The sequence below is a fragment of the Apium graveolens genome, chromosome 7, assembly GCF_009905375.1.
Source record: "Apium graveolens cultivar Ventura chromosome 7, ASM990537v1, whole genome shotgun sequence".
NCBI lineage: Eukaryota > Viridiplantae > Streptophyta > Magnoliopsida > Apiales > Apiaceae > Apium > Apium graveolens.
In genome coordinates, this window is record NC_133653.1 from 80,119,503 (window position 1) to 80,138,653 (window position 19,151).

The window sequence follows — 19,151 nt, forward strand, 5'->3', positions numbered from 1 at the left end:
ATTATTTGTATGGAGAAAAGTGCGAGATTTTCACGGATCACAAAAGCTTAAAGTACATATTCACACAAAAGGAACTTAATATGAGGCAAAGGAGATGGTTAGAGTTGATCAAAGACTATGATTGCTCGATTAATTATCATCCCGGTAAGGCGAACGTTGTAGCAGACGCGTTAAGTCGGAAAGAAAAGTTAAATGAGTTATCAGTACCTGCAGATATATATAAGGAATTTCAGAAATTGGAATTGGAAATTAAAGTTTGCAAACCTGAGGAAGCGAAATTGTACAGTATTACTTTCCAGCCGGAGTTGTTGGAGAAAATAAAGAAATGTCAGGAAAATGTAATGAATCAAGATATAAATCATTTGGTAGTTGAAGAATTATGCACGCAGAAGGATGATCAAGGCATTTTGTGATTTTCATCTAGAATTTGGATTCCACCGGTGACGGAGTTAAAGAATGAAATTTTACAAGAAGCACATAGTTCAAGATATTCCATCCATCCAGGGAGTACCAAAATGTACAGAGATTTAAAGAAGAATTATTGGTGGCCAGATATGAAGAGGGAAATTGTGAAATGGGTTAGCAAATGCTATACTTGTCAGAAAGTTAAAGCAGAACATCAGAGATCAAGCGGATTGCTACAGCCATTGGAAATTCCAGAGTGGAAATGGGAACATATTACCATGGATTTCATAGTCGGATTACCAAGGACAAGGGCTAATCATGATGCCATTTGGGTTATAGTGGATAGACTTACCAAGTCAGCTCATTTTATGCCTATAAATGAAAGATTTTCGCTCAACAAGTTAGTCCATATGTACTTGAAAAAAATTGTAGTTCGTCATGGAGTTCCAGTGTCTATCGTATCTGATCGAGATCCAAGGTTTAATTCAAGATTCTGGAAGAGTTTTCAAGAATGTTTGGGAACAAGACTGAATATGGGTACAATTTATCACCCCCAAACGGATGGCCAAAGTGAAAGAACGATCCAGACAATCGAGAATATGTTACGTGTTTGTGCGATTGATTTCAAAGGAAGTTGGGACGAATATTTACCTCTGGTAGAGTTTGCTTACAACAACAATTATCATGCCAACATTGGAATGCCACCCTATGAAGCCCTTTATGGATGCAAATGTAGATCTCCAATATATTGGGACGAAGTAGGAGAACGCAAGATACTTGTACCTGAACTGGTACAGCAGACAAAGGAAGTTGTTGAACTTATCCAGAAAAGATTAACAGCCGCTCAAGATCATCAGAGGAAATATGCAGACCAGTCAAGGAAAGACATGGAATTTGAAGAAGGAAGCTTGGTATTACTGAAAGTATCACCATGGAAAGGACTAACGAGGTTTGGAAAGAAAGGGAAGCTAAGCCCAAGATATGTCGGACCTTTTGAGATCCTAAAACGCGTTGGCAAAATAGCTTACGATTGGCGTTACCTCCGCACATGGAGCACATTCACAATGTTTTTCATGTATCGATGCTCAAGAAATATAATCCAGACTCCAGGCATGTAATAGAATATGAGCCAATAGAGCTTCAGGCAGATTTATCATATGTAGAGAGTCCGAAAGAGATTCTAGAGGCAAGAGAGAAAGTATTGAGAAATAAAGTGGTAAAGTTAGTAAGAGTATTGTGGAGAAACCCAAAGGTTGAAGAGTCAACCTGGGAGTTAGAAAGTGATATGAGAGAAAAGTACCCTCATTTGTTTTCTTAGGAGATTCTGAGGACAGAATCCTTTTAAGGGGGGAAGGATGTAATATCCGGGATATATCGTGTAATTATTTTTGATATTAAATAATTATTATGTGTGCTCAGTATCTATTCTGTGAGTTAACTGTTAAGTGTTATCTGTACTTGAATATTCAGAAATAATATTAATTGAGTATTTTAATTTTTATATGTCCAAAATAAAATATAGATAATTGTCATATCTTCCTAATTATTTTTATGTTGATTTATGGATTTATAAGAATCATATGAAATTTCTAAAATCTTTTTCCGGGTAATTAAAATCTATTTTATAAAAACGGGAACCAACCGACGTCAACCGTTGTTACGTTTTTGGAACCTGAAACTCTTCCGAGAACTCCTTCCTAACCTAATTGTAATATTCCGAGCATTTTCCATGTTTCGACTTTTTCGATCCGGCGTACGGTTTATCCTGCGCGGGTCCCGGCGCAACATTTTCGATACAATATTCATTTCGGTAAATTAATAAAACCCGTATTTTCGATAAACGGGAGCTTTTTATTAAACTATCACAATTATCACTTCGTAATATGTGTAACCAGGCGCTGAGACCAAGACCGCAATACAAATTGTACTGATCTGGATAATTATCCCGAAAACCGATACCGTTTGGATCAGTTTTTATAAATAAACGTACCATTTTATATCCGGAATGATCCAACGGGATACTAATTTTCCGTAATTATAAATAGCCTTTTACCGTATTTTATTTCGTATCAAAATCATTTGCAGATAGTTAATTATATAATTTTCAGAGAAAAGCCCTAATTTCTTAAAACTGTTCTAAGAATCAAACAACAAAACGAAGGCGTTACCGATCTCTGTTTTCAAAGCTTGAGTAACCAAAACGAAGAATTTGAGGTGTTCTATCAGATTCTGAGCTTTGTTTCACTGCAGAAATCAAGGTTATTTTTCTAAAAATTTATTTATTTTCAAATTTATTTTATTAAAATATGAATTTTTGTTCGGATGATTGTTTGTATGATTTGATGATTGCATGTTGTAGAGCTTGTTTTCCTGATGATTTTCATATGTCATACGTCTGATTTGGAGTTCAATAACATGTTCAAATTTGAGTTTAATTTTCGAATTTCAAAATTAGGGTTTATAACCCGTATGAATGTTCTTAATTGAAATTTGGGGGTTTCTTATTCTGTGATAGATTGATGTTGTGTTATAGTGGGTTGTGTTCTCTGTGAAATTTGCAATCTAGTCGTATAAGTTTCATGAACCAACGAGGTCTGTAGAGAAGGGAGTTGTGTTTTGAAGTTTTCCGATGTTCGCCGGAAACTGGAAAATTTCACGGCCAAATTCCGGCCAACTCAGGGATTGTTAGGTTGTTTTGATTGCATGGTTGTGTTCCTGGTAACCTGTAGATGTGATATGGAGCTTGTGGCAAGGTGAGGAGGCCAGAATCGTGTTCTCCGGCCACCCCTGTGTTTTCCGGCGACGGGATGTAAAATTTACAGTTTGGTCCCTGGACTTTTGGGGACGATACAGTTAGGTCCCTGAAGTTTCCAGACTTTGCAAAAATTGGATTCCTGTTTTAAAAATGTTTAAAAATCATATTTCCTTATTATTTTTATTATAAAAATTCGTTTTTAATTTCTGAAAATTCTAAAAATTATTATTTTAATTCCGAAAATTATTTTTAATTCACAAATAAATCTGAATTAATTAGTTAATTAATTTCAGTTAATTTTTAATTGATTAATTAGTCAATTAATTCGAAAATTAATTGATAAATTGATTTAATTAATTATTAATTGATTTTTAATTAATTATTTAATTAGATTTAATTATTTAAAAATGATTTAAAAATTTCAAAAAATAGTCTCGAGCTTTAAAATATTATTCTAAATTATTTTCAAGGCTCGATAATTATTCTAAAATTGTTTCGGAGCCAGAATTGGCCAACCGAACCCTGTTTATTATTCCGAAATTGATCCAACGACCCGTTTTAATTCCGAAAAATGTTTTAAAAATTATTTTAAATACCCGAAAGCACATTTATGACCCGAGACTTGTTTATAAATGATATGTCATTGATTACGTGATGTATTATGTGTTATACATGACCTGTTGTTTGACTATCGGTCTATATATTCGGTGTTTACTTCGTTATTGCATAGATTTCAATCCGTTAATCGGATTTGGGTAAAACGAAGGGTAGATAGAAGTATGTGTTGAATAGAATCTTGTGAGTTGATGATTGATAGATGCTTATGATATGTGAGCAGAATAGGCAAAACGTAGGAAAGGAAAACAGATAGTTGAAGAGTAAGACGGTTGTGATTGGAAGCGAGTGCAGAGTAGTAAGCTAATACCAGGCAAGTGTTCTGAACTTTCTCGAGATATTGTCATTCTTGATAGTCTTGTTGACATTGCAAGTGCTTTGAAGCACGGAAACCTAAATCCTGATTTCAGTTATTGTTCTTGAGCCATGAACCATATTCTTTCTAAGCCATTGATTATTGTATACCCAAACACGAACCACAAATCTACGATACTACTCCACAAATAGATATAAACTAAATACCAGACACTAAACTGGATTACTATATACTCAATCTATGATATCTTATGCTTTGAAAGACCAAATCCTTGAAACCCTGAAATGTTGTTTCCTTTGTTATCCAATTCTTTCATTACCCAGCATTCAAGCTTTGAAAGTACCTTGTTGATCCTTACAAGGATTGAAACCCTTTCATTGTTAAATTTATTGTTGTTAATGATTTCGGTTATTGTTTATTATTGCATATTCTGTTATTATGTTAGAATTGGATTGTTTTTATAAAATTGTGGACCAGATTCGTGGTCAGACCATATAATGGTCAAGTTAGGCCAATATGTGCCTTGGATCCAGTAGTTAGAGCAATGCTGTGTGCCTTGCTCGGGGTTAGTGCGTGACTGATCAGCAGCCTAACCTTGGTTTTTAAATTAAAAGTATAATATCCAATTCTAAATCATAATCCATTGTTCACTTGATATCATAAACATATTCACCTGATGATCATTATTCTCAGTTTTATCATTGTGACTTGCTGAGCTAGTTAGCTCATTCGTGCGATGTTGTTTATATTCTTTCCAGTTAAAAAGGAACCAGTTGGTAAAGAGGATCCCCAGTCCAGCGCGAGAGCTAGGGGTTCAGGTTGAGAAAGCTGAGCTAGTAGGCTTCTTTTGGAATAATTTAAGTTTGTAAAAGTTTGTAATAATGTTTAATACTCAGTTTGAGTTTGAAATAGTTGGGATTTGAACGGTTTGTAATATATTAGTGTGTTTGGCTTGTGTGCATACTTTAACCTGTTGCGGTCCGTGATGGTTGGTAAGTAGGGTCACTGCATATATTATTATTATCTTTATTATTGTTATAAGCAGGTTATAAATAAGGTGTATGTGTGGACCCCAAACTTCTGACCCGGGTTTGGAGGGCGCCACACTGCGTCTACCACTTAAGAATTTCCTTCTTTACTACTTCCTTCATGATAGGATTAAGTCTTCTTTGCTGCTCGACCATAGGCTTGCTACCTTCCTCTAGCAGAATTTTATGCATGCAATAAGAAGGGCTGATTCCCTTGATATCTTCTATAGTCCTTCCAATTGCCGATTTGAACTCTCTCAGAATCCTCAAAAGTTTTTCCTCATCACTACCTGAAAGGTCAGATGCAATAATAACATGCATAGTAGATGCATCACCCAAAAATGCATACCTCAAATGCTCAGGTAAAGGCTTAAGCTCAAGAGTGGGAGCTTCCTCAATAGATGGCTTGAGACGTTTAGGAGCTTTGTTCAATTCCTCCATTCTAAGAGATTCAAAAGGCATATCTATCTTCCTTTTCCAGGGAGAAACATTCAAATATTGCAATTTTTCTTCACCTTCATCATCTTCACTATCTGAATTCCCCAACAAGGCTTTCTCTAAGGCATCAGACCTGAGCAATTGATCAAGTTCCGATTTAACCACCGAATCGACCAACTCCACCTTTAAGCACTCCTCATTATCAGTAGGAAATTTCATAGCATTGAACACATTAAAAGTAACATCATGATCCAGAACTCGTATTGTGAGCTCACCCTTCTGTACATCTATCAAGGTTCGGCCAGTCACCAAAAAAAGGTCTCCCCAAGATTATGGGAATCTTCTTGTCCTCCTCGAAATCAAGAATGATGAAATCGGAAGGGAAGATGAGTTTATCAACCTTGACCAAGACATCCTCCACAATACCTCGTGGATATGTAATAGAACGGTCGGCCAACTGTAAGGTCATAAAAGTATGTTTGGGATCAGGTAAGTCCAACTGCTTGAAGATTGACAAGGGCATCAGATTGATGCTAGCTCCCAAGTCACATAAACATCTGTCAAAAGACACTTTTCCAATAGTACATGGAATAGTGAAGCTTCCTGGATCTTTAAGCTTCGGAGGCAACTTCTGTTGCAGCACAGAACTGCATTCCTCCGTGAGAGCGACTGTCTCTAAATCATCTAGCTTCACCTTCCAGGAGAGAATACCTTTCATAAACTTTGAATAACTAGGCATCTGCTCAAGAGCCTCGACGAAAGGTATATTGATATGAAGTTTCTTGAACACCTCCAGAAACTTCTTAAATTGCTTGTCCAGCTTTTTCTTCTGTAGCCGCTTTGGAAAAGGTGATGGAGGATAAATATGTTTCTCCCCTGTATTACCCTCAGGTATAGTGTGCTCAACAATAGTCTTCCTTGGTTCCACTTCTTTATCCTGTTGCTCTACTTCTTTCTCAGCCTCAGCTTCTTCAGTCAACTCATGAGTTTGTTCGGGATTTACAACCTTTCCAGACCTTAAAGTGATTTCCTTTACCTGTTTTTTAGTTTCCCTCTTTCCTGGCACTTCAGTGTCACTAGATAGTGTACCAGGCTGACGATTTATCAAGGCATAGGAAATTATCCCAATTTGATTTTCCAAGGTCACTAGGTAGTGTACCAGGCTTGACTCTTGCACATAAGCTTCAACTCCTCTAATTTAGATTTTTCATTGGCTTGTTGCAACTGGAGTTGCTGTCTAGGTGCATACTGTGGTCCTGAAAACCAGGGGGGTTGTACTGCTTAGGTGGGTACTACTGATAAGGTTGTTGAACCGCATTCTGAGCATTGCTTCAACTAAAATTAGAATGATTGCGGTTATTAGGATGATAGGTGGCTGGCACTGGTTGCTGCGATCGCTGGAAGTTGCTCACGAACTGAGCTGATTCACTAGAAATTGTGCACTGATCAGTCTCATGGGCACCAACACAAAGTTCACAGACACTGGAGATTTGATTAACTCCATATTTAGCCAAAGTGTCCACCTTCATCGTCAAAGCCTTAAGTTGGGCAGCGATAGCAGTTGCTGCATCCAACTCCAGAATTCCTGCGACTTTCCCTTGAGTCAGTCTCTGGGAAGGATTATGGTACTCATTAGCAGCCATCAGTTCAATAAGTTCATAAGCTTCATCGTAGCTCTTAGCCCACAAGGCTCCTTCTGATGCTGCATCGAGCATAGGTCTAGAAGTAGCACCCAATCCATTATAGAAACAGTTAATAATCATCCAATCAGGCATGCCATGGTGTGGGCACATCCTTAGTATCTCCTTATATCGATCCCAAGCCTCACACAGAGATTCCCCAGTTTGTTGAGCAAACTGGGTAAGAGCATTCCTGATTGCAGCAGTCGTCTCCATGGGAAAGAATTTAGTGAGAAACTTTTGTGCGAGATCCTCCCAAGTGGTGATAGATCCTGCTGGTATAGAGTGTAACCAGCACTTAGCCTTATCCCTCAGAGAGAATGGGAAAAGGCATAGATTGATAGCGTCTTCAGTCACATCATTGAATTTGAAAGTGTCACAAATCTCGATGAAATCCCTGATGTGCATGTTGGGGTCTTCAGTAGGAGAACCCCCAAACTGAACTGGGTTATGTATTATCTGAATCATGCTTGACTTGATCTCAAAAGTGTTAGCCCTGATGGCTGGTCTGATGATGCTTGACTGAATATCATTAATCTTAGGCTGAGAATAGTCTATCAAAGCCTTCGTATTTTCTGTTTGATCTCCCATCGCTACTACAACTGGTTCTTCGACTTTCTCTTCTCCCTCTACTTTTTTTTTCTTCCTCAAAAACTTCCTTACGAACTACCACAACTTCTTCCTCGGCTTTATCCAGTGTTCTCTTATGAGTACGCGAACGCGTATGCATACACCCTCGCTAGAGTACCTGAAATAAGACAAGGAAATAGAAAAGTAATAATGTCCGAGTCAATGAACTTTAACGACCTGTAATAACCCCAATTTTTGGGAATTTTTAAAACCCTTATGAATAGTGTTTTTGCTGAATGAGAAAACTTTTCATGCCACGCTATGTAGGGGTTCTGTTATTGATCTTATGGGATATTATTAGTACTCTATGTGGTATATAAGTGTATGTAAAGATCGTCAGAATCCAATTCCGAACACTTTGGTTTTTCCCGGAAATCCATAAGATACGGAGAGAATTGAGTATAAGGTAACAGAATAAAAAGGATTTAAATTAAAGGATTATAATAGAGGATCATAAAAAGGAATATAATGTATTGAGAAAGGTTAAGGGAACCTAAGTAATAAGATCCCGGGTATGATCCTTCAAACGATAGACGAGAACGAAAGTTAAGCGAACCGTACAACAAATCAGCGGTCATTAGGCAAACGATTAGGAAGTTAATCAAAGGGATTAATGGGAGTGATGTCATCCAACCAATAGAAAGGAGACAAGGAAGGGAGGATGACATCATAAGGGTGACATAAGCATGACATGGAAGGAAGGAGGTGTGGTTGATTTAGGACCACACAAATTCAAGGGCAAGGTGGTAATTTGCTAAATCAAAAACAAAACCAAGCCAACCAACTAGCAAATCATTTCATCAAAAATCAAAAAAAAATCAGCCAAGGCATTGTTCTTCATATTAGCTCTCGGCTTTTTGCCTTTTTCAAAGAAAAAAAATTTCCAAAATCAAGATCCAAGCATCCTTAATTGGTAAGAAAATTCCCTAACCATCTTTATGCTTAGTTATGGCTATATCATGAGTTTAAGCCATTAATTCTTTCTCTAGCTTCTTCATTTAATCAATGAAGAAGACAATGAATAGTGTTTTCAAGTTTTTAACTTGAACTTTTCTTGTTTTTCTTGAAGATCCAAGCTTCCCTAAGGCTTCTCCAAGCTTATTAAGGCTTCCTAGCTCAACCCACCACTCCAAGGAAGGTATACCATTTTCAAACCCTAGGTTCACATATATTATAAGTGATTTTGATGAGTAGGATGTTATGGTATCTTATTGTTATGATTAGAGTTTGAGGTTTGGTATGGTAGTGAAATGAGATGGTAATTTTGTGGTTTTGATTTAAAGAAACTTAAGTATGATTAAAGTTAGGTTTAAGCATATGTATGAATGATTAAAATTGAATTGGTTGGGATTGTTATGATGTGATAAGGATGGGTGTTTGTTGTGTGTTGGATTTGAGGATGGTTTGTGTTGATTGTGGATAGTTTAAAAAATGGGAAATCGCGTAAACATAGCCGTCGTAACGTCCGATTTTCTTTGGACTGTTTTTGTGCATAGCATTAGGACCCGAGAACCCCCTGCTAAATTGTGACCACTGCCATGTTTAGATAGCTCATGTTACGAGCTTCGTTTTGATATGTAGTTCGTTCGATTCCGATTTACGGTTTAGGAGAAACGACCGTTTCAAGTAACGGCGTTTCACGAACGAAACTTTTTCCCTCGCCTTACTTTGAAATGTAGGTTAAAGACCAAAAAGGGTTAATTAATGCATGAAACATTTATGGTAAGTGTTTTAGGCAGTTGGTAAGTCACTCGCGAAGGAATCGCTTTAAAACTCGTAAAGGTTAAATTATTAAAAATGGTGGAGCCGAGGGTACCCGAGTGACTTAAGCGAATCAGTGAGCGCAAAACAAGCGTTAGAGTCTAAGTTAGTTAAAGTATAGAATTACAAGTGATTTTGGTTTAATTCCAACTTACTTGTTGTTTATAGGTTACCAGACTCGTCCCGAGCCATTCGTAACCCCCAGTCGCTCAGGCAAGTATTCTATCCGTTATACTGTTGTTGTGATGTATATATGTATATGCATTATCTTGCGATAGATGCATGATGTTTATATTAGCAAATGTTGCGATATATTGTAGCATGTGATATGGTATATATGTATGCCTGTTTCATATTCTTGAAATATATATCTGTTGGTTCAAATGCTTATTCGTTGCATAATACCTATGCTAGAGATAAGCGGTATTTGCGTATACCCTTAGTATAGGGACCCAAAGGTGAAAATATTTTCTAAAACCGGGAGTCGAGGATCCCGAGTAGATTTTGTATATATATGGATATGGATATATATATATATATTTATTTATATATGGTTATAGTTTTCCAAACTATTAATCGAATAAGGTTTATTCGATAACTTTAAACTTTATTATTTATTGAATATTATTTGAATATTCATTCGAGGACTTATGACTCCTTTTATTTATTTATTGAATATTATTTGAATATTCATTTGAGGATGTATGACTCCTTTATTTTATTTAATGAATATTATTTATAATATTCATTCGAGGTATTATGACTCAGCGTATTTTATTTATTGAATATTATTTGAATATTCATTTGAGGATGTATGACTCCTTTATTTTATTTAATGAATATTATTTATAATATTCATTCGAGGTATTATGACTCAGCGTATTTTATTTATTGAATATTATTTGAATATTCATTTGAGGATCTATGACTCCGATTATTTGCTGAGATATATTCTTTATTTTATTAAAGAATAAGATGTCAATAATCAAACTTATTTTCGATTATTCAAATAAAGATAATACTTTCATATAAGTATATCTTTGGTTATTTAATGTTTATTTCAAGTATAAGTTTTAATACTTCTACTTCAATTATTTTTATAAAGATTATTCTTTATGGGAATATTATTTAAATAATAATATTCAGTCATTTTCTAAATATTCTGGGGACTGATTTACTTCATTAAATCAGCCTTACTCCAAACACTCTTTAAAGTGTTTTCGAGTCTTCAAAATGATTTTTAAAAGTCAGAGCGGATCCCAAAACTCATTTTATATTTAAGATCTTCCTTTTTAAAGGGGATTTAAATACTCGCTCAAAACCTGGGGAATCCGGCTCTGTGGTGTATTTTATATTCGCAACAAGGTTGCAGATTTGGTAAATGAATTGATTACTTGCCCAACGTTCGGGAAGTAAGCCCCTCTCATTGAGTCGGCATAAGCGACAGGCCGGGGTACGGTCTATTATTGTGTAAGTGGCTCAGTGGGAGTCCATCAAATGCATAAGTGGCTGAGTGGCAGTCCAGCATAGGTCTTAATTATGACCAGGGTGATGACCAGTGGGGAATTCGTCCATCTACTAGTAGAAAAGGTTACTTATTGGTATCTTTGCCTGATCAGCGAGATATCGGGTTTATGCCAAAATTCTTTTCCTTTCCAAAATTCATTGGATGTTTCAAACTCTGTTCATACTTTACATAACAGAGGTTCCAGGAAATGTTTTAGAGATATATATATGTGGATATATATATATCGGAACTAAATAAAGTATCTCGTAACTTTATTTCATTCAATAATATTTCAAAGATTGAATCTATTCAAATCTTGTCTTGTAGTCTCATCTATGTGATGAACTTTTGAAACTGATTATAACTTGAACGGTGGTAGTTCAAGTAGTATTGGGAAAGATATAAGTATATTGGGGTATTTGGTAACCTCATCTTTTAAACTTATATCTAATTAATAATTGTCTTATGAATGACAAAGATTTTCAGAAAAACGTTGAGACAAGGTTAGATATATGAGATCACCTTGCAACGATATTTTTTTTATATACAGTTATACACTGGGACTTTGTGTATATTATGCATGGAAGAGGATTTCCAATATTTTGAAAAGTATATATGTATATATACTGAATATTTTGCGACTTCATCGCATTAAGATATCGAACTTGGTTCATTTCTTTTGACCAAGACTTTCATGAGTATTATGAGTAGGCTCATATATTGTAAATCATTATACATATTATTTTGGTGGGCTTGCTGCTCACCCTTGCTTTATTTCTTCATCACACAACAACAGTTAGGAAAGATGGCCAGACCCCAGCAGACCCAGCGCAAGCGCGTGGGAAGCGTCCCGCGTCTTCCCGTTGATGTTGTAGCTGCTATAGCTGCAGAGGTAGATCTATTGTAGATCAGACCATCTACTTTTGAGAATCAATTATGTATAATTATAACTTGTGGCAGATAATGGCAATTAACTGTAAATTTATCAAGTAATCATTTTGGGTTGTAATAACTTTTAAATTGTGGATTCAAAGACTTGTACTTATTTAAATTTCATCTCTGAGACTATAACGGGTTGTGGTGTGTGTTAGTGTGGGGTCACAGCATAAGGTTATTTATTATTAATTAAGTGAAGTGATATTGTGGAAAGAAAGACCGTGACGACCCGGATCCCCGACCCCGGATCTGGGGGTGTTACAGAAATGGTATCAGAGCTAAGCGTTATAAACCTCAGAGATGATGGGACGTAAAGATAATAAGTTCACTAAGATAATAAGAACTCTTGCCAAGTTCATAGTCGGACTACCTAACGTAGTACTGACAGTTAAAACCCTTATGGGAACCCTTATAAATGTAGCGATAGAAGCGTAGTTCGTTATCGTATAGAGTAGCGGGACTCCGAACCCTGAGGTTGAGGAGCAACAGCGCGATGATATTTTATTACTAATTGGAGATCGGATTGTGGATCCGATAGAGTGTCCTAATGCAGGACCGGATGATGTTGATATTAAGGATGTTGTCCTAGAAGGGATAGTTGCTGAGGAGGATCCCATGGAGGATCCTAACAAGAATGGATAAAGGGCCACTGATGAATTGATGACCATGGTTAGGTCAACTACCAGAGGTAGGATTGGTCGATCACTACCGGAGGTTCGTTCAAATTTGTAAAGATAGTAGCCCCCTTTAACGCGGCTTACTCATAAGACTGAGAAGTTCGAATAGACAGAGAAATGCGAGAACAGCTTTTAAGAACTGAAGCAAAGGTTGGTGACGGCCCCTATGTTGGCGTTGCCGGATGGAAAAAGGAGATTTTGTGATTTGTAAGTGACGCTTCGCATAAGGAATTAGGGTGCTTCTTAGCGTAGCAAGATAATCGCGTCTGCGTCAAGACAATTAAGGTAATATGAAATTCGATATCCCCGCCCATGAGCTTAGGCTCGTTGCAATAGCTTTACCCTAAAGATTGGAGGCACTAATTGTATGGAGAGAAGTGCGAGAATTACCTAAGCCATAAGTGCTCTAGTACATTTTCACGTCACAAAGAGCTCAACATATGCCAGAAGAGGCAGTTAGAGCTAACCAAGAATAATGATTGGGAGATTCTGTATCATTCGGGGAAAGCCAATATGGTGGCTGATGCCCTTAGTAAAAAGGAGAGACTCAAGATGATAATGCCTTTTGGAGAGTTTATAAGAGATTTTGAGAAAATGGAAATAGAAGTGAAGGTAACCGGAGCCGGTACCGAAAAGCTGTTTGAGATTGCAATACAGCCCGAATTATTGGAAAAGATCATATTGTGCCAGAAAAAGTTATGAATGAAGGTAGAGAGCCAACAATTAGATAAAAGATTAATATCGAGAAAGATGATAAGGGAATAATGAGGTATTCCTATAGAATTTGGGTTCCGAAAGTTCAAGAGTGTAAGGATGAGAACTTAGATGAGAGCCATAGTTGAGGAATAAGATTTAGAGCAAACCCTGAACGCGATAGTCAGGGAGGTCGCCATCAAGATAGAAGGAACCCATGACATAATGGAGTGGAAAATGAGGATTTTAAATTAAAAGATGACCCCGATTATGGGGAGTAGGATGAAACATTTCATAATAAGGAAACAGAAAGTCGAGTAAGGAAAGGAGACCCGAGACGGTACTCCTATACGGCAATTCATAGACCTGTCTAGACAGAACTTAGACTATTATCCCCAACCACCACTCTGAGGAGACAGTGCGGTGGGAAATTCTTTCATGACCTTTAAGTCGCTAAGCTCTCAGAGTTCCAAGGAACAAGCTGACCCAGTCGAGGCAAGAGCCTGGCTAAAGGAAATAGATGAATCATTTGAGATTCTAAATGATTGACGAACCACAAAAGACTGTTTTGTCACTTACCCTCCCAAGAGAGAGACCACCCGCTGGTGAAAGGCCAAGGAAGGCACGGAGCAAGAGATTATAATAAACTGATTAAAGTTCAGCCAATTGTTTTCGGGATCGTAATTCCCAAGGTTATGGAATAGTGTAAGAGCTTTAGAGCTAGAACAAAGGCAGACGAGTATGATGAATTATGAATCTAAGCTGTAAAAGTTGTTAAGATTCGTTCTGAAGACGCGAATCCAGAATGACGGGATATTTGAAATCAATGCTTATGTTGTGTTGGTTCATGAAATAATGATAAGAGAAAGGAAAATAAAAAGGAATTGAAGTGGAAAGGAATAAAAAGGCAACAGAGTTTGAGGAATGATAAGGGAGTTGGGTATGAGGAAACCCTAAAGACTCCTATTAATAGAAATAGAAAAGTATATGATCGTCAGGATGAGGGTGATTCACCATGAGTTAAAGTTGACGGTTGAAGGCATAAGAGATGCATATAGTTTATCCCCTGTAAGTTGGGAGGATTCGAGGAAACCTTGAGATAATTCGAAGGATAAATAATGAGACGCGGATAGACTAAGGGGATAAGAAAGTAAGAAATTAAGAAAATTGGATGAAGGAAGTGACCTTCAAGAAGGTGAAGTGTAAGACCGGTGGCATGATACCCAGAAAGGGAGACGCCAGATATGAAAGATATCCCAACATTGAGGTGACTGTTGAGATAAACAACAAAAGTAAATAAGGAATTATTAAGAAGAAGTTCACGTTGAACACGACCAATATCTTCCAGAACATCCATGTTATCGTTACCAGATTAGGCAAGAAAAGCGGATAACCGTTGTTATCTTTTGGAGGCCATTTTGATTAACCTCATTTTGTATACAGATGTTATTGTGAAATTAGGCATTTACTATTGAGGTGGGAATGATTGAATAAGATACCCATATCAGGGATATATGACTTTATTTATCCATGGAAGGATGCTTGTACCTTTTTAAAGGTGGAATTAAGGATAGAACATCGGTAACTTAAAACGAATCCTAGGGGAATGCATAAAGGTTGGCATTTCACCCTTAATAGGGATAGTATGAGTTTTGACAGTATGAATTGGAAAGGATTAAGGTAATAATAACCTTTAAGGATCAGTGGAGAAATTCTTCAGAAGTATATAAACAATGGTTCTACTATTAGTAAATGGTATTGTGATATGCCCTGTATCTAGGGAATACAGGAGGAACGATTGAAGGATAACCTTAGAGGTTTTATAAGGAAAAAGGTAATATTCAAAATTCTCAAGAATGGAAATGGGGATAAAGGAAATATGACGTAATTATAATGATGCCAAGTGGGGCACGTGTTAAACCACGAGAAAGTATGGATCAAACCAGTAAAGGTTGAAATTGTTCTAGGCAATTAGGACTTAAGATAAAAGATGTTCTAAGTATAGTTGAAAGTCAGTCGTGACAGTGATTAACCTCTAAAGACTGAGGCAATAACTTATGGAAAAATGGTGATTTTTTTTTTTACTCATCAGATTTTAAGGAATACATCTTCACATAAGCTGTGATTGAAATGAGGTAGAAAATTATTTGGAGGTGGTTAAAATGACATTGACTGTAAGGAAATTGTACTATCAGGAAAGGCCAAAGAGGTGGCCGACACTTTAAAGGTAAGAGGATAATTATAGGCACTTGTGCCAAAGGAATACAGTGATGATGGTTAAAACTGTGAAGGTTGTATTATGGTTTGGAAGATTGACATTCCTTCTGATGACTGTGCAATACCCAACCGTAATAGTAGTAGGTAAACGTTTCATTCGTGTAATCGCCATGAACGGGCTATCTATCTTAGGAGGTCCTATCTGGGGATAAGCCAGGACCATGTTTCCAAAAGGACTAAACGAACCTTTGAGTTAAGTCTTCTATCGAAGGCATATGATTAAAAATGGTATTAGCCTGCTATCGTTGCTTTGAGCGAAACTCTTCTGCAATTTTATCTGCTTCATGTCATGTATGTATGTCAGAATCAGGAGTGTTCTTCATGAATCGTGAATGGTGATTATGTTACCTCCTTAGAAGGATTTGATACGACATGTATGGACTCCGTATGGTTAGCTATTAAGATTTCATGGAATGTGAATGACGACAGTAGGTCAGTGGTGGACCATAGTAAGGCAGCAATGATTCTGCGAGTATCGAGCTGATTACAACCGTGAGAGTTGTATTGGAATGGGTGTTGAGATTGAGTACCACTAATCGGGTCGTGGTAGTGTATAAGTTATCATTGATAGACTAATTAAGTAGAGTATCTACCTAGTGAATTATTATTCTTTCTTATCAATAGAGAGTCGTATTAATATACGAGGAAGGTTGCGGTGCAAGCATAGAATTCTAGTAACGATGATGTATAGAATGAGATCCCAGATTCGATTTTCGATGTCGAGGGAGTTTCAAAGGTGATTGTGTATAAGCTCGAGGAAGAGCATGGGTCCATAGAATGATGGACGGGATAGCGAAAATATTTAGGCACGTGAAATGCGATGCTATAATACTTGATGTTGATATAAATACATATATGTTTTGTTCTTCCATGACAAACCTCTATAGTTCAGAGGTAGATTCCAAGCCAGATATTTTATGGAAATAAAATTTTTTTTTTTATGAATATACAATTCTCTTCAATTCGTTCTTTTCTCTTCTTTTCATTTCATGTAAGCTGAGAAGAACAACCCTTCCAGAAGGGGAGGTATTGCCGAATGACTATCTATCTGTGTGATAGAAGCCGAGTAGGATATCAGCTATTGTTTAATTGCTTGTCAAGTACTAAAGGCTGGCCACCTTCTGTACTAACTATGCGATATAACAAGTGTTCATGATCATAGTGATCTCTCAACAAATTCCTTTACTTCTATTTGATTGATCAAATTTTGGAAAATAGAAACAGCTGAAAAAAAAAGAGGAGTAATAAAGTGGTGGTAGTATGCGGAATGGGAATACATTCGTGATACTAAGGTTGACGTGGTTATTAAAGGGTTATAGAACGCTAGCGAGCAAAAGTATGACCAGTATAATATTAGGAACGGAAGGTGATAGCGATTACGAACTGGAAAAGAATGGGTATTGAGGAGCAAGAGCTCTAATGATTGGAAGCTATGATGAGAGTCTGTGCAATAGACTTGAAAGAAATTGGAATGATCACTTAATTCGGATTGAGTTATCTTACGACAATAGATCATATGTCATTATCGAGATGTCGCCTTATGAGATCCTTGAGGGAAGACAATTTCGATCTCCCTTATGTTAGGATGAAGTTGTAGAGCGCAAGATGCTCGGACCCGCAGTAGTCCAAAGGACCAAGGATATGATAGATCTAATCAGAGGACGGCTGGTAGTAGCCCAAGATGGACATGATAAGTATGTTGATTTGACACGAAAGGATAAAGAGTATGAAATAGGGGACCTAGTAATGTTATAGGTATCCCTTGGAAAGGATTGATGAGGTTCGGAAAGAAAGGAAAGCTAAGTCTACAATTTGTTGGACCCTTGGATATATTAAGACGTTTGGGAAGTTAGCATATAAGCTAGCCCTAACCCCGAATATGTAGCAAGTTCATAACGTGTTCCACGTATCAATGTTAAGGAAGTGTAATTCGGATGCCAGTCAAATAGGGGCATATGAGCGCATAGATATGCAACCCGACGTAACCTATATGGAGCAACCAGGAAGGGTTATAGAGTGAAAAGGAACAAGTGCTTAGGAGAAGGATTATCAAACTAGGCAGAGTTTGGTGGTAGAACCACAATGTGGAAAATTGACTCGAGAGTTAGAAAGTGTAATGCTAAGAAAGTATCCCCATTTGTTTTCTATCTGATTCCGGGACGGAATCCTTTTAAGGAGGGGAGACTGTAATAACCCCAATTTTTGGGAATTTTTAAAACCCTTATGAATAGTGTTTTTGCTGAATGAGAAAACTTTTCATGCCACGCTATGTAGGGGTTCTGTTATTGATCTTATGGGATATTATTAGTACTCTATGTGGTATATAAGTGTATGTAAAGATCGTCAGAATCCAATTCCGAACACTTTGGTTTTTCCCGGAAATCAATAAGATACGGAGAGAATTGAGTATAAGGTAACAGAATAAAAAGGATTTAAATTAAAGGATTATAATAGAGGATCATAAAAAGGAATATAATGTATTGAGAAAGGTTAAGGGAACCTAAGTAATAAGATCCCGGGTATGATCCTTCAAACGATAGACGAGAACGAAAGTTAAGCGAACCGTACAACAGATCAGCGGTCATTAGGCAAACGATTTGGAAGTTAATCAAAGGGATTAATGGGAGTGATGTCATCCAACCAATAGAAAGGAGACAAGGAAGGGAGGATGACATCATAAGGGTGACATAAGCATGACATGGAAGGAAGGAGGTGTGGTTGATTTAGGACCACACAAATTCAAGGGCAAGGTGGTAATTTGCTAAATCAAAAACAAAACCAAGCCAACCAACTAGCAAATCATTTCATCAAAAATCAAAAAAAAATCAGCCAAGGCATTGTTCTTCATATTAGCTCTCGGCTTTTTGCCTTTTTCAAAGAAAAAAAATTTCCAAAATCAAGATCCAAGCATCCTTAATTGGTAAGAAAATTCCCTAACCATCTTTATGCTTAGTTATGGCTATATCATGAGTTTAAGCCATTAATTCTTTCTCTAGCTTCTTCATTTAATCAATGAAGAAGACAATGAATAGTGTTTTCAAGTTTTTAACTTGAACTTTTCTTGTTTTTCTTGAAGATCCAAGCTTCCCTAAGGCTTCTCCAAGCTTATTAAGGCTTCCTAGCTCAACCCACCACTCCAAGGAAGGTATACCATTTTCAAACCCTAGGTTCACATATATTATAAGTGATTTTGATGAGTAGGATGTTATGGTATCTTATTGTTATGATTAGAGTTTGAGGTTTGGTATGGTAGTGAAATGAGATGGTAATTTTGTGGTTTTGATTTAAAGAAACTTAAGTATGATTAAAGTTAGGTTTAAGCATATGTATGAATGATTAAAATTGAATTGGTTGGGATTGTTATGATGTGATAAGGATGGGTGTTTGTTGTGTGTTGGATTTGAGGATGGTTTGTGTTGATTGTGGATAGTTTA

The 19,151-nt window shown here is 36.8% G+C and overlaps 1 non-coding gene across 1 annotated transcript; it reads left to right on the top strand.

Annotated features, from left to right (window-relative positions):
* Positions 1–7,330: 7,330 nt before the first annotated feature.
* LOC141676197 (small nucleolar RNA R71) lies at positions 7,331–7,437 on the top strand. Its single transcript, XR_012556801.1, has one exon. It is a non-coding gene; the product is annotated as a small nucleolar RNA R71 (small nucleolar RNA).
* Positions 7,438–19,151: the final 11,714 nt, after the last annotated feature.